The sequence below is a fragment of the Microtus oregoni genome, unplaced genomic scaffold, assembly GCF_018167655.1.
Source record: "Microtus oregoni isolate MIOR12 unplaced genomic scaffold, Mior012 000023F_ref0000262, whole genome shotgun sequence".
NCBI lineage: Eukaryota > Metazoa > Chordata > Mammalia > Rodentia > Cricetidae > Microtus > Microtus oregoni.
Window position 1 is genome coordinate 8,950,773 of NW_024543082.1, and position 27,963 is coordinate 8,978,735.

General features: G+C 36.7%; 1 non-coding gene across 1 annotated transcript; it reads right to left on the reverse strand.

The window, feature by feature from the left end:
* Positions 1 to 10,593: 10,593 nt before the first annotated feature.
* On the reverse strand, positions 10,594 to 10,665 carry Trnad-guc. The gene has a single exon. It is a non-coding gene; the product is annotated as a tRNA-Asp (tRNA).
* Positions 10,666 to 27,963: the final 17,298 nt, after the last annotated feature.

The window sequence follows — 27,963 nt, forward strand, 5'->3', positions numbered from 1 at the left end:
TCCCAGACAGACATTCCACCATAACAAACAAAACTAAAATGATAATCATAATTGAAACACAGTTGTGCTGTACTGATTTTTTCCCCAAATTGAATTCTGTTTTCTGCAGTTAATAGGGTATATGAGTGAATGTGTATGTGTTTGTATGGGTGACTCACACATCCTGATGTAGAACCTTAAAGAAATGAATTTCAGTGAGAATTTGTTTTTCAAGTATGAGACCACATCAAAGAGAAAGAAACACTTTAAGTGTTGACTAGCTTTCACCACTTATTATGTGAGAAAGGAAATGTCAGTAACTTAAAAGAAATTCTAAGATCAATGGGTGGGAGCTTTTCTGATTTTAAAGTTCTTTACAAAAACTTGTCAAAAAGATTATGCAATGGAAAGATGTGGGCTGAAATTTCAATTGATACCGGGGTGATTTCTTTGTTTTCTCTAAGTATAAAGAGAAACACAAAAATTGGAATCTTTTTCTGCCAGGCTCCTAGCTGAGAGTTGGCTCACGTGTTGGGTTATACGGTCAATGTTTCTTAGGAACTACTCTTGACTGAACACAGAAACAAAAGCTAGGCTATCTCATGTAGTCAAATTGAAATAATTGGTGAGACAAAGGTGGTAAATCAACCAATTTGGAGGTAGTGCAGTCCTAAATGGACTCTCTGCTGAGGTGACCTGCAGACGCCCTAATTCTTCCTTTGTTCTTGGTGTATGAACCTAGTTTTATAAATTGGTAGGAGGTTAATGTGTCAGGCTGCGACACACTTCTGTCCCTGGAATAACTAAGCACTCTTTAGAAAATCAATTTGCTCTCTTTAGTGGGAATCTCCCAAAGGATGCTTGTGTGGGGAAGTGTTCCTCTGAAGATGGACGCACTTTCATCCTGGTTTCATTAACTGCTTCTGCGGAGAGGACGATGGATAAACTTAATCATCTGCTGTCTTTCTTATTAAGGCTTTTATCAATTTCTTAGTGTACAAGCATGTGGAACCTGAGTGCGATGGCTTGGATCTGTCATTTATAGTAGTTCAGGGATCGCCCTGGAATAAATTAACAGCATCTACTTTCAACACCCATGTCTGCAAAAACCTCAAGTGAGAAGGGAATGTGTGAACGTTCAAAGAAACGTTGCTGTGAACTCCAAAACACTACATACTGTGTATGTAAGATTCTCTCTCTCTTTCTCTCTGTTTGTGTGTGTGTGTGTATGAGTGTGTGTGTGTGTGTGTGTGTGTGTGTGTGTGTGTATGTGTTTATACTCAGGTGTGTTTGTCATATTGAAAAATTTAGCAATTTTGTATTTGGACTTTGTTTGATTAGATTGAGATACGTAGCTTTTAGCTGTTTTAAAATGAGACATAAATTGAATCTGTGCATTTAATGTAAAATAAAGAACCAGTCACAGATCTTATTAATGTGAGCACATATACATTGACACAGAATATGAGGGCATATATGCTTTCATTTTATGGAATACTTGCAAATAAAAGCAATTTTAAGAAAAATGCTTCCCTTGTCCACATTCTAATCGGTTTTTATAAAAGTAGCAACTTGTAAAGACCAGACACTCTTCTTTAAAATGAAATGGAAGAAAATGAAATAAAGTAGCATGGAATCAAAACTTTCTCTTCATATTAGTAAACCGCAGGAGGAAGACGCCTGGGGAGTGGGTGTCTCTGGAGACAAGTTCTGTGGGATGGAGATGGGGCTGCTTAACCTTTGTAGACTTTTGTTTCTTTACCTACCATGTTAGGGCAGTTGAGAAATAGCCTTGCTGACCTGTCTGGATCCCCTTCCCATTTCTAAACACCTCAACTTGCTTTCCTCTGCTGTGCTTACACACTGTCTTGCATTCCCCCAGGGTAATATTTTCAGCATCATTATAAAATAATGTTCAAGAAAGAAGAAATTCCTAATCCAAAGATGCAGCGTTTTCAAAACTGAAGGCTCACCCAAGGAGAAAAGAGTTAATCCAGAGTGGAATATAGAATTCATTGCCAAGTCTTTGCCTGCACCTCCATTTGGGGAGGAGTCGACAATAAACACCTTCCCATCTTTAATGGTTGTCATCTTTGATGGTGTAATATTTTGTCTTGCACTTCATACTTTCTTCAATTTCTCCATCTAGGTCCATCGGAAGCTTGATACTACAGCAGCTACACCATCTGTTTCAAATATTATTTCAGCCTTTGCTGTTTTGGGATAAATTTCATAAAGTGTATTGCATACACACACATTTAATTGAACAAATGAGAAGCCTTTCCAGTTTAAAAAGGCTTCCTAAATGACAAGAAGTGTCCAATTTCCATTCAAATGGTTACTCCGGGGCTTTAAAATGTGTGAATTCATCTAAAAGAGGCTGCTGGTGTATTTTGAGGCAGATGGCTTGGTTCTGTGAAGAAAAAAATTAAGTGGATTTTACTATCAATCTTGTGCTTTTTTTTTGGCAAAAGACTGACATAATAAAGATGGGTGTATGACTAAGAACGCTTTTTAATAATGATTCTACCTTATGTTTTCCCTCAAGAATATGGTTAACCGACTAGGAAAATCTATTTAGAGATTTTATGTTTATCCATAATGATCAGCTTAGGATTAAAAAAAAAGAAGCCCACTAACAGAACTGCTGAAACACAAAAGGAAGATAATTCCCAACAACTTTCTAAAGGCATCCAAGAGGGACCGAAGGCTACTGTTGCTCTAATGTTCCTCCTGTTAGATAGTCATGAAGGCTGTTAACTGAGGGTTTCTTTGAGGAGGATGGGGGATTTCATCCTGGAAGACTGCAATTAGAAGAAAACCTTGACTACAGTGTCTAAGGCTCCTTCTCATCTGGAAGATTGCAGTTCTGAAAGCAACTGCCAGGATTGTTCTCAGTTGTGATTGCTGTGTACTCTCAGAGTCACTCTTGGCATGCACTAGTGTCATTTCAAAGGTACTCTGATGCTTCTTCTTCTGCCCTCTGTAGTTTTCACAACTGGCTGGGCTCTCACTTATTTCTGATTAGTGCAAATAAAGCATGGGGTGTCTGTCTCCTTTCTCTGAAAATAATTGTTCAGAAGTTGAAGCCTGAGCCAATCAGCCCACACCTTCCTTTAGTAAGTAATTACTTATTTAGGGAAAAGTACACAAACTAAGTTATCTCAATTAATTTAAAAGAAAGCATGTCTTCTGAGCACTGGGGAAAATGCACTATCTCTTTTCTAGTGAACCCAAACCACAAAACACCAAGTCTTTATTTTTACTGAGGAGAACATTCTGTTAAAACAATTCATTTCCAACTGTAGGATAAACTGAGTAGTTCAGATGGCAGGATGGGATTGTGAAAGCATCTGTGTTTTCAATGTCACAATTGAGCCTCTGTGTCTACTTCCCCTGTGGCATCAGTAAAATTCTTTTTTTTTTTTTTGATTTTTCAAGACAAGGTTTCTCTGTGACTTTGGAGCCTGTCCTAGAACTAGCTCTGTAGACCAGGCTGGTCTCGAACTCACAGAGATCCGCCTGCCTCTGCCTCCCAAGTGCTGGGATTAAAGGCGTGCGCCACCATCACCCGGCCCAGTAAAATTCTTATTTGCACTGTATCCTTCCAGATGTGCTCAAGTGTGTTCTTCAGGGTTAGGCATCATTGTGCGTCGTCATATTGATCATCAACCCTCCCAAACTAAGAAGGTGGATACTATCTCTCTTTTCTGACACATTGTCTTGAGTTCATACATAGAACATGGACTAGAGAAAATAATACAGCAATAATAAAAATAAGTTATTAATTAAGAAGAACATTGGAATTATGAGGTAGTGTAAGATGTTCATGTATTCTGATATTAGCTAAAGGTGACTATTCTCTCACTGAAAAGGTGGTTTCCTTCACTATAGCTCTTAAATCATCCCCTCTTTTTGGGTTTCTTGTTAGATGTTTAAGGAGAAACTGAGGGACAAACCCTTACATTAAAAAAAAAAAACTCACAAGCAAAACAAAACAAACGAAAAGGATCCCCAAGCTTTCAATGATTGATCCTTTTTAGACTGGTCACACGGTTGGTTGTGTCTTTCTCTTTGGTATCTTCTCTGCTGAGAAATGTCCTTTGCTTTGCTGAAGAACAGTAGTCTGCTTCTGCTTGCGGAGGGCTCCAATTCTACATAAAGCAATGAAGTCTAGGAGTATTGTCATTGACCTCATTTACTGAAAAATATGCTAGTATGGTAGCATATCCCAGACATTGTTTCCTAATGGCAAGAGCATCATTTAAGGACTATTTAATTATGCCAGTCTTCTTTTAAGATCATGTTTATTAAAATGAAATTGAATAAAAAATAACAGAATTGAAATTAACACAAGAAATAAAGTTACATAAGAAAAGGAAAAAGAAAAATAGCAAAGAAATTTTTTGGGGGGAGGCTAATGTCTTCTCTAGATTTACTCAGTTACTATTTGGTACTCAAACATGTATTAGCGCCAACTTAAGGGACAGTATTAAAGTCACACTAGGAAATTTGGAGGGCAACATGCACAGAAGCAGCAGAGAAACGGAAGATATAAACATGAAATTGGATTATTAAAGTAATCAAAAAGAGTAAGTACAATTGATACATAATTGAGACAGTAGTAACTGAGGAAGAAGGAGTTTGTCATATTTTAAAATAGATCTTTGGCCATTGGGGACCATGTCTGGGTCCTTGGCCCTGCTGCATCCAGGGACTGTGTTGATATCCATGGCCCATGTTACCACCGAAGTCCATGCAGATGTCCATGGGCTGGATGGGACCACATTTATGTCTGTGTTCCAAGATGTCTATGAGGGCCATACTTGGATTCATGGTCCTGCCAGAGCTGGGCACCAAGTTGATGTCTATGGCCTGTGCAACCATAAAAGGCCCTGCAGATGTCCAATGTCTATGCTGTCACCTGAAGCCGGACTGAAGTCTGTGAGCTGGACTGCCATTGGGGTTCATGGTGTTATCTATGGCGCATATTGCCATAGGAGACCACGCTGAGGTCTATGATACTTGCTGATGCCAGAGGCTGTTGTGAATGTGCTGCAGCAAATGTGATATGCAAGTATCTCTGTGGTACACCATTTCAGAGCCCATTCAATACAGACATAAGAGTGGTGCAGCTGGATCATATGATAACTCTAGTTTTTTAAGTTCTTGAGGAATCTCAACAATGAGTTGCATAATTGACTGGACACACTTTTATTCACATCTTCGCCAAATTTTGTTGCATTTTTGTTTGTGTATGTGTGAATGTCTGCATGTACATAATTTGTGTGCTGTGTGTGCGTGTGCAGACCATAACTTTGCATATTGCTTCTCTGGCGCTGTTTAACCTTCTTTCTTTCTTTTGATAGGGTTTCTTACTAACCTTAAATTTGACAAGGATGTACCCAGGTACACCCATCTTTGCCTGTTGTTTTCAGTGTCAATTTGATTTTAACAATTAAAAAAAAATTCTTTACTTTCATTGTCGATGCCTCATCATTCAACATTGTGCCTCTCAGTTTTCATGAGTTTCTGTTTCCTGTAGCTTTTCTTGCTGTTCAGGTCTGGTTTTATTTCGTTTTGATCAGACTGAACACAAGGAATTATTCCAAACTTCTGTGTTTATTACTTTATGTTCTATGATATGGCGTACAGGCTGCTAAGATGAATATACATTTTTCAGTCTTTGGGTGGAGTATTCAGTGAGTGTTTGTGACACTTAGAGTCACATTTTTATTTAAATCCAGTGTTTCTTTTTTAAATATTTGTCTAGATAACCCACATATTGGTGAGATCTCGATGTTAATGTCACTCATTGTTACTGTATCAAAGGCAATCTGTGCCTATAAATTCTGCAATGTTTATGAAATTGGGTGCATTAATTTTCAGTTCATATATATTTAAAATTGTTTAACCCTCTTAATATGAAGTGACATTCTTTCTTCTGAATAATCATGGTCCAAAGCTTAATCTTCCAGCCATACCATGGCTGGACCTTCATTCTTTCTATTTACTTTGCTTAGAAGGAGATTTTTTTGTCCTTGATCCATAAGGCTATGCTTGACTTTGTCAGTGAGGCGTGTTTCTTGGCAGGGACAAATAGATAGCCTTGCTTTTGTACAAATAAGCTACCCTGTGACTTTTGATGAGAAAACTAGGGTCATTAACACCCAGAGTTATCATGGAAAAGAATGTATTAATTTTGTTATGTTGTTGTTTTTGTTCTCTTTAGTGCTATCTTAATTCTTGTTTATTTATCTATTACCACAGTGCACTTTACTGTTTTATCGTGACCTCAGGAGCATGGCTATTTCTCTATTCATTGTACAGGATTCCTTCAATCATAGTCAGTGCCACTGGATTAGTGTTCATGAATTAGAACTATAATATCCTTAACTTCCAACATCTGTTTTTATCTTAGTGGACAAGACCAGTCACCTTGGAGCTAATTTATTTCAAAATAGGTTTTCTTGAATAGAAAAAAAATCCTCTTTTATGAAGAAAATGATAACATGAACATTTTTGTCTCACAAACCTGCATCTGTTCTCATTTTGGTATGCTGAGGTATTGCAGGAGATATGTAAGGATATTTACATAAAGAATAAAATATTTTAGAAAATTCCAACTCCTTTTTGGAGAGCTAATATTTCTAGTCCCTTTCTTATTGAGAGGGTTTCTGAAAATCCCAGAAGAATAAAGTACACGATGTTTCCCAAAGAAAAAAGGGAAAATCTGGACACACAAGGAACAGCAATTGTATTAGGGTTACTATTGCTACGATAAAGTGCTCTGATCAAAAGCAACTTGGGCATAAAGATTTCAGTTTACATTTCTACATCACAGTACATCACAGTCAATCATCAAGCAAGAACTTGAGGCAGAGACTGAAGTACTGAAGTGTGGTCATGGAGAAGTGCTATTTACTGACTTGATGGTGAAAGTCTGCCTTTCCATACAACTGAGAACCTCTTCTCAAGGGGCGAGCCCTCCACCATGGTATGAACTTTCCAACATCAATCATTAATCAAGATAATACCTCACAGGCTTGCCTACAGGCTCATTTTATGGCAGTATTTTCTTAGTTAAGATTGCCTCTTCTCATATATAACTAAGTTTGTGTCAATTTGACAAAACACACAAAATCTAATAATAATCTAGTAATCCAAATTCTGTAGCTGAGACTAGAAATACGTGTGGTGATTTAAATGAAATGTACCTCAAAGTTTGTATTGCTTCAATACTTGGTCTTCAGTTGGTGGTACTGTGTGGGAGTTTGAGAAGCTACAGCCTTGCTGAAAGAATTATATCACTGGGGATGAGCTTTGAGAGTTAATAAGCTGGTCTCATTTTTAGTTGGTTCTGCTTCATGTTTATGGTTGAGAATATACTCTCTGACTGCCATGACTGCCTCTGTCTCACATTCCCACCTTGGTATATCCTTATGTTCCTAAAATTATAAACCCAAATAAAGTCTTCTTTCTATGACTTTCCTTGGTCATGGTATTTTATTACAACAATAGAAAAGGAATTAATGACTGTGGAAGGTTACTCTCATAGCAGTGATGACTAAGCTTGAATGTGAACTGAAAGACTTGTATTCTTGGGATTTTATTTTCAAATGTCAGTAAAAATCATGAATGAAACTGTATACTGCAGTTAAAATTATAGTGATAGATATAGCATAGGGATCAGTTTGTAAAAGTGTCCTTGTCTGTCAATGACATAAATGCTTATCATTGCTCAATATTTCTTTGGCATCAAGTTGACAAATAGAACAAGGACTTAAACTGGTGAAATCCAATGGGTCTTGTAGAATTTAGGGTATGGAAAGATACCCCAAACTAGAACAGATTATCAACTTAATTAGGTTCAGTTAAAGACATCCTGGAGAAAAGGTGAGTAAATGCACACTCCTGGTCATGGTTTGAGTAAGAAGTGTTCTTCATAAATGATGTACTGAAACACCACAGTTGACAGTGATGTTTGAGATGGTTATGGAGCCTTTAGAAGGAAGATCCTTGCTGAAGGAAGTACATCACTGGGAATGGACTTTGAGGGCTTATAACCTCTCACTTACCGTTCACTCTCTTTGCTCCTTGTGTGTGGTTGGAAATGTAATCAGCCAGCTCTGGTCAGCTCTGGAAGACTGCTGCCATGCCTTTCCTGCCATTAGGGACCCTTTCTCTGGAATAGTGAGCCTAGATGAACTCTTCCTTCCATCAGCTGATTTTGTTTGTTTTCTTAACACAGTGATCAAAATCAAGACACATTCACCAGCTACTAAACTAAATTTTATCAATTGCTCAATGTCAAAAACAAATAATCAGACTAGAAGAACAAGAGAGCAGATCAGCAAAAAAGAAGATGAGATTCTCTGAAACATTAAAACTAAGAAACTTATAGATTAAAGACAGATAACATTCAAATAAATAAATTATAAATGAGACATATTAACCACAAAAATGTAAGAGTTCATGAGACTCATATAAAAATTGACATTAAATTGGCTAACCTAAATGAAATGGATAAATTTATAGATGTATACAACATACCATTTCTTGTCTCTGAATCAGAAAGATACAAGAAATCTGAGAAAAATAACCTAAGTAATAAGCAAGACCAAATCAATGATCGATGACCTCAAACAAGGAAAAGCTCAGAACCTAATGGCACCAGTGGTGAATTCTACCAAGCATTTAAATAACTAATGGCAATGTTTCTGAATTTTCCAAAACTTGATGAGAAGAAAGGAACTCTTCTAGACTCTTTTGAGTGTCCAGTATGGCCGTGACACCACATCCAATGTATGAGGCTGCGGGAAAGAACCACACAGCAAGACTGAGCAGCAGAATCAACATGGTTAGAAATAGGTTTATGGAAGAACAAACCAGAAGATTTTTCATACTGTAGTTCAGAAAGGATGGAGATAATTCCGAAATAAATGTTAAAAGAAAAATGTGTTGAGATAGCTCAGTGGGCAAAGCGCTTCTCATGCCAGTAGGAGGACTCGAGTTTAGATCCCAGAACTGATATAAATGCTGTAGGATCCATTCATAATCCCAGTTCTCACCGGACAGGCAAAGGATCCCTGGGACAAGCTTGTAACACGAACGGGCCTAGCTTGTTGGGGTTTTCTGTCCCGCCAGGTTTCCACAGCTGTTCAGCCCCAAAGAAAATCACACATAGGTCTCCATAAATTATAAGCTGATTGGCCCATTAGCTCTAGCCTCTCACTGGCTAACTCTCACATCTTGATTAACCCATTTTTCTGATCTATGTTAGCCATGTGGTTCAGTACCTTTTTTTAGTGAGGCAGATCACTTCCTGCTGCTTAGGTTGTCTGGGCAGCAGTGGGAGGAATCAGCTTCCTCCTTCCTAGAATTCTCCTGTTCTCCTTGTATCATTTCTATTTCCTGTTTGGTTTTCCTGCCTATACTTTCTGCCTGGCCAATCAGCATTTATTTAAGACACGATTGACAGAATACAGACAATTCTCCTGCACTACAACCTAGCTGGTTAGATTAGCTGGCTCTATAAGTCCAGGTTTAAGTGAGAGACTCTGTCTCAAAATATGAGGTTGGCATGTATCAAACAACACAAATTACATCAACCTCTAGCCTGTGTACAAACACACATACACACACACAAATGCATGCACACGCACATGCTTGAACACACACATGTGTCTATGCATATAAAAATTATACACACAGGCACACAGTTGTACTGCACACACACACATGCAAAAATTTTTATGAAAATGTCATTTAGAATATTAAAGTGTAGGTACCCCAAAGCCATGTCATATATACATAAATCCTTTTATCTTACCTGGTCAAACTCATGAAGAGAAAATAGAGGTAGTATAATCAAAGTAATAACAGAAGGCTGTCTTTTTCTGATCTAGGTGAACATAGTCTTAAAGCAATAACAGAAGGCTGTCTTTTTCTGATCTAGGCAGACATAGTCTTTTGATTAAAAAGCCTCAGAATACAGATCACCAATATCAGGAAAAGGAAACAGAGGAATCAGCGTCAACTCATCAAATCCTAGGAGGAAGTGAGAACTGTGTGCTTTTCCAGGAAATAAAAAGAAGTTATCCATATGGAGGAAAACGACAATGGTGTCTTAATAAGGAATGTCAGGAAATATGGAGCCATCTTTAAAATTTTGAGAAATGTGATTCCTGGATTCTTCATGTGACAGGCTGTTATTGAAAGGGAAGGCAAAATAAAGACAATTTTAAACATAGAAAGTTGACCATGGGGAATAATTAACTCAGATTTTCTTTAACAAATTGAAAAAGAAAACCAGAAAAGAAGACATAGAGTATCACGGCAATAGATATCCCATCAATAACTTGGAAGATCATCAACCATCCCCAAAAGCTAGTTGTTAGTTAAGTGCAATTGTTAGGTGCACTGAAAGAGAAGAAACATTGAAACATAAAATACTTATCTTATGTATTAATGTATGTTACTGTGAGCTTTATTGCAATAAAATATATTATGAATAAGAACATATCTAAATATTAATATGTTATAAATAAAAGCAAAGATAAACGTATAAGTTCAAAAGTAAGTTTAAAATAGGACAATGATTTTTTTTTTTGGCTCCCCGTCGGGGAATCGAACCCCGGTCTCCCGTGTGACAGGCGGGGATACTCACCACTATACTAACGAGGATAGGACAATGATTTTTAATTAGAGTCAGTTATCACTTCACAGTGGTGACACATTCTGTCAAATGGTTCCATAATTTCATCATTGCTTGAGAATATCATAGCTGTATAGGTATAGTCCAATCACTTGACATAGGCTCTTGAAGTAAGTGACCAATGCAGGAAGCAGTAGATGTATGAGGCTTTACATGACAAATTTTAAAAAATAGTAAATAACAATAGTAAATAAAAATAAATAATAGTATTTTGTTATCATTATCAATATTATACACTATATATAACAGGATGTGTTATGTGGATATTTTTCTATGAGCACCATCCATAAATACAAATACCATCACAGACATGTAGACTTGACTATGTCATCATGGCAGTATTGAGTCACTAGATTACAAACTACTCAATTAATTGTAATCATTTGGGACTACTACTATGTATGTGATTTTTTTCTTGATCAAAACAATGCCTGTGGCTCAGTTATAAGTAGTTGTTAATCAAAATTTTTAAGGGTTTATAATACCCAAAAAACATCATTCTAGTAATTGTTTAATGAAATGGTAAATTATTATTTATTCACGTATAGAAAACATTCCTAATAGAATGATCATTTCAGGGAAGAATGTCAGGTTCTATCCTGGAGCCTAGTATCGGGTCACTGTCCACAGCACTGAGGGAGGAAGGTGAGGCTATATCAAAGAGTGAAATACCTAAGACAAATATATACATATATTTCAACTGAGAAGGAGCAAACCAGTGAGACATCCTCTTCCTGATTCCAGGTAAGGCTTTCCAAAGAAGTCTAACACACCATGCGAAGAGCTCTTGGAAACAATAATCTAAAATTTGACCTCATTGCCCTAGGTCTGACACTAATGAATGAAAAAACCCTGAACAGTTCCTTGTCTGTTCTGAGCGACAATTTTGTTACCATTGAAATTGGACAAGAGGATCTCAAAGACCCAAGTCAGTCATTAGGATTTAAGGAGAACATTAAAAAAAGTTGGAGTCTGATAAGAGTATAGATGAGAATTCACTGAAATGCACTTGCAAAATTAGAAACAGCAGCTGATTTATGAAAAGCAGTAGCTTGTTCTCTATGATGAAAAATTATATTCAAGTAGTTGCTATTGATATAAGAATGGATAGAGCTCACAAATAGAACCATAAAGTTTATTCTAAACCAGTGTTCTCTTTTGAAGAAAAGCATCAGCAAGTTGGTCTAAATTTGAAAAAGCTACTGCATAATTTATGAGTAAAAATGAGAGGAGGCTATAGTTAACACTAGCCTATATGTCATCAATTAGTGTGTAATTAGAAATGATGCCCTAATGTAAAAATAATTTAAGAAATATTGTAGTGGACCTTCCCTAAAATATTTCCTTTCCAGTTTTCAAGGTGTCTCACTTATTTCCTGTATCATATCATGGAAAAGTATAGTAATCATTTGTTTCATCAACTCAAAAAGGCTATGGCTGTGTTCCAAACTTCTCTAACTTTCTAAAGCAGTTATAAATCCACAATCCACTAATGTATATGAATATACATTATATATTAGATTTATATATACACAATGTGATTCATTTTACTTGCTATGAGTAGCAATATATCACATCTTTATTTTGCCAATTAATCATTTAAGCAACATTGTGTCCTTGACAGCAGAAAGTCCTGTAATTCCTAGTGCTGTGTGTATTCTTCCATATCATCTCAGGTTGTTCAAGTGGCCTGGTCTTTTTAGATCAAAGGCTATCAATTATATATCCAAGGCAATTGCAAATTGCATCATTCTTCTGGTTAGTCACTCCTCATGGCCATATGATGTCACTATCAAAGGCTAGTTCCATTCAGGCCTATAGATATCTGATAATTTTTTCTAGTCTAAATTCCTACATTAGCTTCTTTACATACTTAAGTTCAATACAGAGGATGCCTTGTTATGAATATGAGTTCTGGCATCTTGTGAACTGGATTTGCAAAAATGTAATGAAGCATGATAAATCAGTCAGAGTGCCTGCCATATGTAAGATATAAAGAAAATTCATGTTCCTATGGTCTCTATGCTACTGCTATTACTATTGGTTACCATTTCAAAAACAGCAGTTTAATGCAGTAGCACACAATTGAATGCATTCAATACTCTCCTCTTGGGAGGAGCCTCTGTTCTCTAGGTAAAATAGTCTGCATTTAGTACATTACTCTCCTTAACAACTTTTTGTTTGTGCAAATCTCATAAAAAATAGAGGGCACTGAATATGAAAAGGCACCTCCTGGAAGAGATGTTCAATCCATACAACATGACAAGTACTCAGGAATCATATAAATTCGATAAAAAATGAGCTAACTTATACATAATATAGATTCACAAATGGACTTTGGCTAGCACTTATTGGAGTTTTAGAGGAAATATGATGTTTATGTACTGTGAGATGGTTCACGTAGTCTCAGAAGAACAGGGAATGGACAAACTGATTTTTAAAATTTATTTTGTAGACAGTGTTCTGTCTGAATCTATGACTGCAATGAAACAATATTTCAGAACAGATACACCTAAAGACCATAATGGTGAACAACAAAAAGCAAATTGATCAATGCTTTCTAGACTGCATGAATATGAATACATATTGAAATACAACTTATAGCTACATAAAAGCTTGTGGGTTATGATGGAGATGAACAGGATGGGTATTATTGTTCTCTTTAATACATTTGTTTCTTTAATTTTTAAATACAATATTGTGATAAGTTAGCGTCTATTACATATATGTCATGCATTCATACATTGCCATGAAAATACTTTTGTTTCGTTTAGCAGTAAAAGAAAAAGAAAGTTGGAGGAAAAATAATTCTTTTGCCTTTAAGATGATTAGAATATATTCAGAGAAGGATGAAATTAATTTATTGTGAAATTTTAGATGGGAAGAATAGAACAGATGAAGCACTTGGCATGGTGGGACAAATCTATGATACTGTCAGTAGTGATTTGGAGGCAAGAGGACCATGAGTTCAAGGCTAGGCTACAGAGTAAGATTCTGTCTCTATAAGTTCCCCAAAAGGTCAGAGGATGATAAAGGTGATTATTTGTCTGACAAGGGAAGAAATCCCTCTGAATGTATAGATAAAAGCAATCTACATCAAATAATAAAATCAATTATTTTTTGAAAAATTTGAAGCTCTTATATATTAAAAATTATAAGCAAAATATAAATGATGAACTGCTTCAATTGTTATTATTAAGTTGTAAGGACTTTTAGGAACAAGGGGCATAAAATCATCCGAGGAGAAAAGTATGATAATGACACAGTCTGCAGGAGAATATGTAATGAATCATGATTAACCCGATGTAAATGATAGGTGACCTAAGACCAACCTCGGTGTCGTAACTCAGTGAACCTCTCTCTGGATTTATAATGGATCCAACAAATTGCGCATTATGTTGAAGATTCTATAAATCTTCAGTAATTTTAATTTAGGACTTAAAAAATAAAAGCCAAGACTTAAGAACCACTAATGAGAAAACAGATATCACTAGTAATGTTTATTAAATCAATATTTACTCATTTATAATCTAACTGTAACAAACAAATATTGTTTATAGTGAATAGTAACAATCAAGATTCATTGCTTGTAGCTAAATATCATCTGAAGTTATCTTAAGGTCAACGTAGTTTCAAGATACCATTGTCTTGAATGAAGCCTGAAAATCATCATCAATATTACCACTATATTCTCTTTTTTAAAAAAATAAAAGTTTTTTTTTATAATCCATGTATTTATTCTGAAAAAGAATGTAAAAGCTACTTAGTCCCTGTGAGAGTTGCTGACATAGTGTGAGACCTCAAAAATACTTCCTCAAGATGGAGCTTCTTTGTATTTCAGGGAAGATTTTGGTTGAGTATAGTTGACGTTGACACTGGAACGACACTGTTGGCAGCTGTAGAAACTACTGCAGGTGGTTATAAAGGTCCAGAAAGACGCAGGAGGGCACAGCTAATAGAAGTCCTTTAGAATTTTCCACAGAATAGTGCTTCTCTGCTTTGTGTACTCCTGTTACACATTTAGGGTTCTACTATAATAACAGACTAATAACATAGGATAGGAGTAACCAGTAGCAGAAGCCTCAGAGAACATCACAAAAGACCCAAATAGTCTTAAGAAACATTTTTAGAATATTTTCAATAGAGAGTGTTACATATGGATTAAAATACAAATTTTAGATATATGTGGTCCTGCATGTTTGTATGAACCTTTCTTGCATACAGCGCCCATGGGGGTCAATAGAGAGAATCTGATCCCTAGAAATTGATACACAGGAGGTTGTGAGGCACTAGAGCAGGTGCATCAAGTGTTCTTGGCCAAGCCATCTCTCCAGTCCCCTCAAATACAATCTTGAAAATCAAGCCTAATTGTGTTTTGTAAATCATGGACTTAGAATAATACAAGTTGACTATTTGTTAGTAATAAGCAAGAGTCAACAGTACTTTACTGTTAGCAAATAAAGACATACATAAATTCAGGGTGAAAGCTTGCTATAACATTTTTTATAGCCCTACTCAACTCCGACTAAATCTACTAAGAACACTCAATATCAAATATACTGAAAAAATAAACTTAATTTAAATATGCTTTGTCAGTAGGGCATCCAAGTGGATGCATTGATCTCTCCTATCTCTCCCTTCCTTTCTCGTTCCTTCCCTTCCTATTGATTTTTTTTATAGGTTTCAGTATAAAGTAATGGAGTTCCTCATGGCATCTCCACAGTTTCATATGAATCTCTTATCATCCTTTGCTGTCATTCATTCTCCTCTCCCATTGTTCTCCACTGGGCCTCTTGTTATCTCTAGCTTTTTCCTCTTTTTTTGATTTCCTCTTGCATATATTCCATCACTATCTCTGTCATCCAACTCCTTTAAAATCTCTTCTCACTTCTCACGATCCAATTCTTAGTTTCATGACCAACACACTTAAGCAAACATAATTTTAAGACTAGGATTAAGTTCCCTCCAGAGGCACTAATATAATGAATGACATGTAGTGATCTTGTTTAGTTGATAGGAAGGAGAAAATCAACATATCTATAACATCACTACATCTTTTAAGTTAAATGTTTGCAAAACCATAAAAGAGAGACTCTTGTGTTTTTAAAAATGACATGTATTTGTGTGTGTGTGTGTACGTGTGTGTGTGTGCGTGCATGTGTGCACCTTCTATGGTGTGGATAAATAACTTGTGAGAACTGGTTCTTTGCCTCGATCATTTGGGTCCTGGGAACAGAAACCTTATGCTGTAAGGTTTGACTAAAAGAACCTTTAGCCACTGGATCATGCTGTGGACTAAAGGAGAAATTTTTGAGCATGGGATTCTATTTCCACAAATTTGTCATAAATAAATATCAAGAAATTATTAGAATGTTCTTGAAAAACCAAAAAAACTAAAAAAAAAAGAATGTTATTGTTAAGAATGATTTACTGTGAAGAGAATAAAAAAATGAATGCTTTAAGTGCGGAACAATTGTTGCTTCCCTATGTGCCTGAGGCCTAAACATTGTTCCATGTTCTAAACTATGTCAGATTCCAAGACTTGCATGTTTTTAAGAGTGAGTAACATGTCTTTAGATAGTCATATAGGCATTTGGGAGGTCAAGGTGATCAGATTACCATGTAATAATATGTAGTCCTTGAGAGAAGGGGATGGACCTGTGTACTACTGGTTAACATGGTTGTTGAATCTTGGAAAATCCCAGATTTTTGGTTCTGGTCCTTTTTTTTTCTGAAATAAAACCCTTTTGTATTTATTTGTTGATGGGCCTATGGTAAAATGTTTTAGAGTTGGGGCCAAGGCAACCAATGGAAATATTCAGTTGCTCTTTTGCTTGTAGTACTATAATAGAGTCTTGTTTCACTCTGACCCAGGAGTCTTTGGACTTCTGACACCATATACTAGTTGATAACATGGTAATTTGTACAGTTACATGTAAGGTAAAAATCTCAGAAGCTTCGTGGTTCTTGATACAATGGGGATATTTTTCTAGCAAATTATGTGTGTAGTTAAGTTACTATTGAAAGTTGTAGTTTTCTAAAACGTTTTCGGTATATGAAAATCTTCATGGCCAGCCAAGTAGAAGAAAGACATACTACACACTAGAAAATCTTGAAAAAATTATGCCTGCTTAGAAATATTTTAGAAGTATATTTCTAAAAAGGTGAGCCTAAGATCATCAAAAATGAAAGTAATGCTGAGAGCAGAAGAAATAGTTTATCCAATACCACATGGTTAGCCCAAAAAACATACATACAAGTAACATTATACTGACCAGCTTGTAAGTATGTTTTAGGAACACACACACACACACACACACACACACACACACACACTTCCTACAAAATGGAGATGAAAATAATAAGTTTAGTTAATGAATAGCTGTAAAGTCAAACCTTAGCACAATGTCTAAATACCCTTATGTCTCAGAGCCTGCAGACATTGATACATTAACATTACAAATTTTATAATTGGCTGTATTTACTTATTTGCTTTACAACTGTGAACACTGTAGTAATAGCTGTATGTACTCAGGAAATCTATGAGTATTGCTACGTACTAGCCTCAGTTTCTACATCTACAGAAGATTAATGATGTCTTACCTGCACTTTTTTTGGAAGGATTAAATGCTGCTATAAATTCACTCACTCACACACACACACACACACTCACGCACTCACGCACTCACGCACACACGCACACATGCACTCACGCACATACGCACTCACACACGCACGCACACAAACACACACACACACGTATAAGGCTTGGCACATTATTAAGTCAATATCAATCTGCTTGCTTTCCATACCACTTCTGACAAAGGGTATCCATTTACTTGATAAATATTAATGATCTCTTAGTTTGTTTTCAACCTCAGGGTTGCATCACTCCACAGGACTTAAACTCCACTCCTTTTAAACCCAAGGTACATAAAGACTAAATTTTATGCTTGACCTAGAAGCTAAAAAGACAGAGTGTTGTAATGAAACAGTGCCATTAGGATCAAGCGTTCCAATTCCTCTGCTGCTCTGCCACTAAGGCAATGTTTAGTGTTGAACAAATCATGTACCTGCTTCACGTGTGAAGTGCTGGGCAATGCATTTGTAAGTTTCTTTGGATTTTTGCTTTCATTTTACCTAAAACTCCTAAAGTTTTATAAATTAGGAGTTGAAAACTTAAATGTCTTTTTGTATCAGACGGGTAGTGAAGATGTTGAAATTGTTGGCTATCTATAGAGATTCGTGGCATGGCAATTTGGAGAGTTCATACCTGCCTGAAAAAATTATATTCAAACTGTTTCAAAAACACTTATATTACCAAACTAAACCCATTGTTAGGATGCATTCTGCAATGTTTGGTCTAGTATTAGTCCTGATTTAGCCACTTATAATTGTTCAGGTTTTAGCATCTCTGTTTTCAGAATATGTTTTGTAATTAATAGTCTTTCTTCAAGAAAGCTTGGATGTTTGAAAGACAATCATTGTTTAAATACTTATGGTTAGATTAGGGAGGAAGAATTACACTTTTAAAGTATGAAAGTTGGTCAATTTTATAAGACAAAATACATGAGCTCCCATACAAACTATTTTGCTCCTTGCATGCCCTATTTCACTGTGAAGTGACATGATATTAATTGTGCAGCAGGACTAGATTGCACCAAGCTGGAGATTGTTATGAACATGGACACAAAGAGTCATCCTGTAGGTGGAGGCTTGAATTATAGGATATAATGACACATTTGCACTGTAAGTCACTGGTCTTTGAGAAACAAGTTCATCGTGTTTGCCTATGGGACACAATGAAGAAAGGAAGCATGGTGTATGTGTGTAGCGATTATGACACTGAGCTCATTAGAGCAAGGATATCCTTAGGAAGAATTACTGCAAAGGGCAGTGTGAGTGAAAAGAAAACATCAGGTAAGCTATTTTCCTTTTTATTCAAAAGGAGAAATTTTATCCTGAAAAAATTTCTGATTCATTTCCTTGCTGGACTTACACATTTTGGAAAATGAGAATAGAGATCAAATAATTTATTTACATACTCAATTGACTTCACTGAGATTGTTAAATTTTCACTACAGTGAACTGGAGAGGGAGAATATCAAATTAATTTTGTGTGTATAAAACCTAAGTTATTTAGAAAAAGTACAACCCTCGAAAATAAATATCTGCAAGAAATAAACTAATTGTTAAAGACAATGGTATCTGACATCCGCTTTGGATTTGGCAAGATTTTTCCCATTAAAATCTTCAAATATTAACATAAAACCAGATACACTGAACCTGATAAAGAAAAAGTGGGAAATAGCCTTGAACACATTGGCACAGGAGACATCTTCCTGAACAGAACACCAGTAGCACAGACACTGAGATCAACAATTTATAAATAAAACCTTCTGAAACAGAAAAGCTTCGGTAAGGCAAAGGATATTGTCAATAGGACAAAACAGTGGCCCACAGAGTAGGAAAAGATTTTCTCCAACTGCACATCTGTCAGAGAGCTGATCTCTAGAATATAGAAAGCCTCATGAAACTAGACATAAACAAACTAAATAATCTGTTGGCGGAGACCTCTTATTCATTTCTGGCTGCCCAGATCACAAAATAATCACACAGAAACTATATTATTTGCAACACTATTTGGCCAATAGCTTAAGTGTATTTCTTATATCTTAAATTAACCCATTTCTATTAATCTGTGTATTAACATGTGCCTGTGGCTTACTGGATAAAGTTTTGTCCAGTGTCTGTCTCCGGTGGGGCTACATGGCTTCTCGTAACTCCACCTTCTTTCTCCCAGCATTCAGTTTAGTTTTTCCTGCCTAGTTCTACTCTGCCTTATCACAGGCCAAGGAAGCGTCTTTATTCAGTAACCAATAAAAGCAACACATAAACAGAAATACTTCCCACATTTCCCCTTTTCTGTTTAAATAAAAAGAAAGGTTTTAAATTAAACATAGTAAAGTTACATATAATGAAACAGGTATCAAGCAAGAATTACAGTTATAATATTCATATCTACTTTTTCTTTTATCATAACTATAACTATTTATTCTTTAACTCCATCAAAGGCTCCAGAATGATATAATATTACCTAAGTAAACAGGAAGTGCATAGTAAGCAACTTCCAAAACTCTAGAAGTGATAGAGACATCTCACTGCCTGGACAGTCTCCCAAAGTTCTTCTGTACCGTTGGGGCATCCATCTTCAGCCTACAGGCACATAGATCTATTCAATATCCCTAGCCACCAGGGAAATACAAATAAAAGCAACACTGAAATTCTGTCTTACAACTGTCTTAATGGTGAAGACCAAACACACAAGTGACAATTTATACTGGCAAGGATATGGAGCAAGGGAAAAACTTCGTTGTTTCTGGGAGCGCACACTTATACAGCCATTTTGGAAATCAATGTTATGGCTTCTTAGAAAATTGGGAATCAATCTATCTCAAGACCCAACTATACCACTCCTGGGCATATACCCTAAGGACACACCATTATGCCACAATGCCACTTGTTCAATTAAGTTCATAGATGCTTTATTAATAATAGCCAGAAACTGGAAACAACATAGATGTCCTTCAATTGAAGAATGGATAAAGAAAATGTGGTACATTCACATGATAGAGCATTATGCAGCTGTTAAAAACAATGACATTATGGAATTTGAAGGTAAATTATAATAGAGTTATATAATAGGTGTCCTCATATTGCCCCATTTATTTCACTAGTCTAAATATTTTGACATCCCACCTTGTCTTTGTTCACCTTATAGCTCACTTATCTTTATTACTTAGTGATAGTTCATTGTTATTTAATTTTTTTGTAAGTTTTTTTTTATTACCAATATAAAAACAGTGAACACTTTTTTTCCAAGTCTTGATGTAGACAACGCTATCCCCTGGAAAAATAATTAGCATTTGGATAACCAAGTGCTTGTATAATTAACTAGCTGTAAACAAGTTTAAAAAAGTGATTTTAATACTTTAAATTATACGAAAATTCTAAGATTTCCAGTTGTTTCATATTAATACCAGCACTTTTCACAGGCTTTTATATTTCAGCTTGGTAAAGTGTAAGATCCACAAATATTAAAATAGCACGTTCCATCCACAGTTCTCCCTCACCTCTCCTCCACCTCTCTCTTGCCCAAACCCTATTTATTCCTCTCAACAAGTAAGGGTTCCTCAAGTCAACAAAGTCTGGGACATTAAGTTTCATCAGGACCAAGTACCTCCCCACTACATTAAGGCTGAGCTTGGTATCCCACCATAGGGAATGGGCTCCAGTAACCTACTCATGTACCAGGGATAGATCATGGTCCTACTGCCAGGGGGGCCTCAGTCCAAGTTTTACCACTGTCTCTCACAAATGGAGGGCCTAATTTGGTCTCATGGAGGCTCCACAGTTGTCGGTCTAGAGTTTACGAGTTTCCATGAGCTTGGTTGAGCTATCTCTATAGATTTTTCCAACATAATCGTGACCTCTCTTGATCATATATTTCCTTCTCCCTTTCTTTGACTGGATTTCCGGAGCTCGGCCTGGTGCTTGGTTGTGGGTTTCTGCGTCAGGTCCGTCAGTTGCTGGATAAAGGCTCTAGGATAGTTGAGATATTCACCAATGTGATGACAGGGGAGGGCCAGTTCGGATTCCCTCTCCACCATTATTATTACTAGGAGTCTTAACTGGGGTCATCCTTGTGGATTCGTGGGAGTTTCCCTAGCAGCAAGTTTCTCCCTACCCCCATGGTGGCTCTCTCTAGGAAGAGCTCTCCTTCATTGCTCTCCCACACTTCCCCTCCACCCTGACCATCCTCTAGACAGTACATTTTCAAAACTGAGTAGACTTCTAGACCTCTCTCGGACCTTTTACTCCATTTGTTGCACTTGTTCATTTTAAAGACTAAGAGTAGATTTTTTTTTATCCGCCTAAGGTAAACAGATAAGCAAGCCTCAGCATAGGGAAGAAATGCTTTTGTAAAAGCCCAATATTTCAGGCCAGAAGTGTCCATTTATCTTTAGTGAGATCGAACTTTGAAAATTTGTTGCCGTTGGCACTCAGCGGAGTCTCAATTTCTACACTTGGGAAATGGCGTGGGTGTGCATGCAAAGCAAGAAGAGAACAGCCTGGTATTTCGGTCTTTGCTTAACAGTGCTGCCTCAGGAGGCCCACGGATTCTCTTAGTACCCTCTTAACAGTCTGCGATCCTTTTCCTGGGAGGAGCAGATGCATCTTCCCTTAGAGCACAATCAGCGCTGTTCAGGCTGTAGAAGCAGGCAGGCTATATTCATATTTCTTTCCCAGTGTGGAGTACATCAGCAGTGCTTAAACCAGACTCCTCAACAGCTAGCATCTCTGCCCTAAAAACTGGCTTCTGTTTGGGCCGGATTGGAAGTTAGAACAGGAGCTATTATCGAGGTTTCCTTTAGTGACTTTCACGGTCTAGAGTCCATTTTAATGTTGGACTCAAGGCGCACTGGCAGCTTTACTTTAAAAATGTGTTTTTCAAACATTTCTATCTGTATGAGGAAACTTTCTTTCTGTTATTTTTAAAGAGGGGATGCTTTTCAATTAAAATAAAGCTATGTTTAGTTTTCCATGATTAGGGTAACTCTACAATAAAAAACAGAGAAAACAAAACCAAACAACAACAACAAAACCCCCACTAAATTATGCCAACGATCATCACAAATAGATGCACAGATCTTAAATAAAGATATTAGAACATTGGATTTGAGCATATTTTTTTCTGGACCATCATCAATGAACAAATTCTAGTTTTCTAAAACTCCCTAATTCATGAGTATTTTCGGGATATAAATTCTTTGTCATATAAGTGTATTGCCAATATTTTCCTAGTCTGCTTTATTGCGCATGTGCGCACGCACACACAAACACACACACACACACACGCACGCACGCACACTCTTAACGTATGTGTGTCTCACAAAAAGCAAATGTTTTACATATGATTAAACTCAATTTCTCATGATTTACTTATTGATTGTATATATTTATATGTTTTACCAACACTAAGAAACATTTGATGCTCCAAAATCATGAAGATTTAAAGATTTCCTTTTTATTCTTATGAAGGCACCAGTTTTAACTTTTGCTTTTAGATATGACAAATTTACTACTTGATAATAAATCTAAGAACTGACTCCTTAATAGAAACAGCAAAATAATTAATTATGTACTTTATAATGCATGTATGTATATATTTAAACCAAAATCAGCACAAGAATTGTTCAAATGGTTTGAATAACAAAGCAACTGTTAGCAGGTAAATGGTTAGATAAATTAATGCAGTCTTGGACAAAAGACAAAATAATGATACATATGGCAACATGTATCAATATCATACCTAGCAAAATAATCCAGACACAGAAGACTAATTCTTTGTGAGTCCCCTCATATCATACTATAGAAACTGGAAGATTTACTTGTAATAGCAGATTGGAGAGATTGGGTGCACCCTGTAGTCTTGCACCAAATAATGGTTAAACTGTTCTGTATAAGGAGCTGTAAGCCACTTTCTGCCTCCCAGCTTCCTGCCACCGGCTAGCTTTACCCAAAATAATTACTCTGAAACTGTATTCTTTTAAACACTGCCTGGCCCATTAGCTCTAGCCTCTTACTGGCTAACTCTCATATCTTGCTTTAACCCATATCTAGTAATCTGTGTAGCACCACGAAGTGGTGTCTTACCAGGTAAGATTCAGCATGTTTGACCTGGCGGCTGGGTCCATTGCATCTGCCCTGGAGAGAAGTGGCATGGCGTCTGAGCTCACTTCCCTTCTTCCCAGCATTCTGTTCTGTCTACTCCACCCACCTAAGAGCTGGCCTATCAAATGGGCCAAGGCAGTTTCTTTATTAACTAATGAAATCAACAGATTGACATAAGATCTTCCCACATCACTGTTCTACGTATTAACTGAGATGATGCCTACCTATGAATTCTCATTTACCAAAATTCTCATTAATATATTACAACTAGGTGAATTTCGCATATTTAGGTATCAAGTAGCTAAATTTGGATATAGTCAACTGTTTTACCATTGAGTGAATGAACTTCCAAAATTGTATTTTAATCCCAGCTTTGATGAAATTATGAAGCCATTATTAGAATGGATTGATTTTCTATTTGTAACATGTGATGGCCCTAATATGTAACTGACATCATTTCACATTTGCAAATTTTACAGTTAATGGAACCAGAACATTAGCAGCTATCATTTTATATTTCATAGGTCCTAAAAAAGTGAAGAAATTAATTTAGAAGAATCTGGATCATAATGAAAAGTGTTGCTTGGTAGAGTTGTACAGAGGTACATGTTTTTCCTAAGTTATTTATTAATATTTGAAGTGGTTGCTGGTTAATCAGCAGACACTTGGTTTGCTGAGAGTCATTAAAATTACAATGCTTTCAAAAGTAGGAGCTAAGCCCTGACAGACACTGCAGATTATATGGGTATTGTCAAATTTCCGGAGGAACAACAGAACCGCAGTACTTGTGCTTTAAAGTAAACATGATATTGTGCCTTTTTGATTCATCATTAATGAAGTAGTGCCTTAAATAATAAACTAAAATGGATTAATAAGCAGCAGCAATACACACACACACACACACACACACACACACACACACACACACAATTTCTTCCCAGAAGAGGTTAGCCTGCTTTGCTTATGGATTGCATCAAGCATGAGGATCAGTCCCCCAGTTTCAGCTACACCCTGCTTTGCAATGGTGGGCATTCTTCTTTCCTTTCCCAAGGGAAGAACTCAAGGCTGCTTTTGTGGACTCACAAGTTCATTCTTGGGAGGCAGGGTGTTTAAATGAACTCAGCTTGGGCTTAACTTCTATTTGTTGCCCTCTTGAAACTCCTCATACTTCCACCAATGAAACTGTGTTTGGGGAACAAACAAGCATGAGAATGAGCTGAGGAGTATAAAAAAAATGAAAGAAACTCAAAGAAAAAAGAGCTATACTTTTCTACATGTGGTAGAATAATATGATACGGGTTTCTCCCAATCATGTCTGCTAAAGGCAGCCTGTTCCCAAAAGCTGAGCTGTGGTCTAGACGGAATGCTGTATTTCCAGCTTGGTCATTTCCTGACATTTTTAAGTGTCTTCCCTGTTTTAGCTGTGTAGCTATGTGGAAATTTGTAGGGCAGTGTTCCTAGTTCACATACTCTATGAAAGGATTGCTGATTTGCAAATAAACTGTCTATATTTTCAAAGTGCATTTGCCTGCTCCCTGATATCCATTTTCATGAAATCAAAACTGATAGTTTGAATTGCATAAGCAGCACACATTTATTGCAAAGAAAAGGAATGTAGAAGTACATGAAACAAAAACTGAAGCCCTGTTTTTAACTTTCGTTTTTCTATAATTCCACTTCCCAGAGAAAGCCGCTGTAAATGCTTCTGCATCTTTCTCTTTGGGATGCAGCTCTCCTCTCCCTGTGTTCACTTCACCCTATCCTGTAGCTTGTTTTTTAATTTTTGTCAAATCATAATGATCCTTCAATGTCAATATACACATATTTGTTGTAATTTAGGGTTAGATTGCAATTTTTAAGCTATTCTTAACTTGGTTACTTAGAGGATTTTTCTTAAATATATATAACCTGCCATGAACAGATGTATATTTTTCCATTTATTATTTATAATAAATTTAAAGGAAATAAAATGACATAATGGTCATACAGACCAAGGGATGGATTCATTACTTTTTTAGTGAATATTCGCTATCATAGGAGAATCAAGAGCTGTACATCTGCATAACGTCAAGAACAGCAACTCTACTTACTAATGGGAGCTGTAGGGCAATTCACTAGCTCTGAAAACAAAGGGTCTCAGTGCTGAGGATACCACAGTGATAATCCCAAGTTTACCTCATTGCAAGCGAAGGCATTCAAGGATGGACTTGTGCTTTCTGCTTTTTCTTGAATTCCTGCCTTAGGGCAAAAGATCAGAAACTCTCCTGCTGAGTTGCCCTAACAATATTTCAGGAGCAGCAGGCAAGCTGAGTATTCTGTGCCTAAGGCATCCCCAGTTTTGCTGAGAAGTGAGATCAGAAGGATTATAGCCTAAAAGGTGTTCTTTGTCATCCATGTGCAACTTCGGATTCCACACATGAGAGGGCCTCATTAGGGCCGATGTGGTACAGGCCCAGAAGGAGAAGATTGACAGTTATTTTGATGACACAGGCTGAAGGTTGGATTTGGCCTTTTTTGATGGTGTTGCTTTAACACTCAGCCCATGTCTTCCTGGAGCTGCCTGTTGCCACTCTTTTGAACACTGCTGGCCTTATCCAGTCCTTGACCTCCCCTGACCACAGCCCTGCCCTCTTTCTCCCATCCTCAGTCCAAAAATTACCTGTAGTCCTATAGTATACCAAGGAGTAAAAGATATTTTTTTTCCTGGACATTCCATGAACCTTTCCTAAAATCACACTGAAATCTCAATGGTGTGCAGGCTTCTCTCCTTCTGCTCTGTCAGTCTAGGTACAGACTAGATCCCACCGAGGAGTTCTGTATTCATTTTCTCTCTTCTGTCCAAGATTTGTTTTTCAGTTCTCTTTAGAGAATCAATTTGTGTTGTGTGTACTTGAGGGTTCATATGAATGTGTTCATATGGGTGTATATGTTTGTGTGGGTGCATTGCAAATACACATGTGCATTTAGTGGGTATGTGTGTCCATGTGGATGGAGGTCAGAGGTCAAATTTTGACGTTTTTTGTTTGCTTTTTCATACTTTGGTTCTAAGTCTTCTGTAATAGTCTTACTTAGGACTTTCTATTGCTGTGAAGAGACACTGACCATGGTAACTCTTATTAAGAAAACTTTTAATTGAGGGGTTGGCTTACAGTTTAAGAGGTTCAGGTTATTATCCTTATGAGGGGAAGCATGGTTACATGTAGGCAGCTGTGGTACTAGAACTGAGAATCCTACATCATGCTGACTGAGACACTGGGCATAGGAAACCTTAAGGTTCTCCCCCACGGTGACACATTTCCTTCAACAAGACCATCGTAGTGGCATTTCATCTGCATTTTAATAAATAAAGACTTCCTGAAGATCTGAGAGTAAAACAGTCTCACTGGTCAGCCTTACGAAGCAGGTTATGGTAACACACACTTTAATCCCAATATCCACAATGAAATGCACCTATTAATTTCAGTAGCCACAATAACACGCACCTTTAATCTCAGTAGCCACACTAGTTGCCGTAGAAATTGGGTGGGCCACACCTTTAATCCCAGTGGTGCATGCCTTTGACCCCAGCCCTAGAGAGGAATACAAAATGGATAGACACAGTTTCATTTTGAGATTCTGGGAGGCAGGGAGCCTTTTTAGACTGAGGTCGAATTAAGAGCCCATGGCTGGCTGTTTTGCTTTTCAGATCTTCAAGTTGACACCCCTCCAAAAAATAGTCTTTCTGGGCTAAGAAAAATAAGTCTTGATCAAGAAAGCCCCCTGAAAAATCTCCAGTGGGAATACATGACCCAGATGATTTGTTTCAGTTTGTTGTAGTTTGTTATTTGTTGTAGTTTCCTCTGAGTTCTATATCTAGAACAGCTTCAAAACTGCTGCTTGAAGTGATCCAGCTTCACAGAATACTCCAGAAAGTACTTGACCATTATCCTAAATTTTCTTCGAGTGCCCATAAGATTATCAACACCCCCAATAAGCAGGAAGTAGCTTAGAAAACTATGCTCACATTACCAAAAAAAAAAAAAAGGATTATGGATGTTTGTCTTTGTTTAATGTGTTGGTTACAACTTGTTATGGATAATGGTCAGGAAAAAAAGCTAAACAAAGGAAATTAGATTCAAGGTCCTTGTTTTTTTTTTTTTTTTTTTTTAAAAAGCCAGTCAATCTTTAATCCCAGTACTAGGGAGGCAGAAGCAGGCAGATCTCTATGAGTTCCTGGTCAGCCTGGTCTAACTGGTCTACAGTGTGAGTTACAGGACAGGCTCCATAGTTACTGAGAAACCATGTCTTGAAAAACAAACAAACAAAAAAAAAGAAAGAAAAGGGAAAGAACAAAGGGTATTATATATATGATAAGATAGAAAGGTAGATTATTGAATTTACTCTGGAAAGAAAAAGGGAGGAGGATAAAGATATGATAAGATTAAAAAAAAGTAGATTATTAAATCTACTTTTAAAAAGCAACTATTAATTTTAATATTTTACATTGGTTTTACTTTTGTATATTGTATACAAATTTTATATATCGATATAAA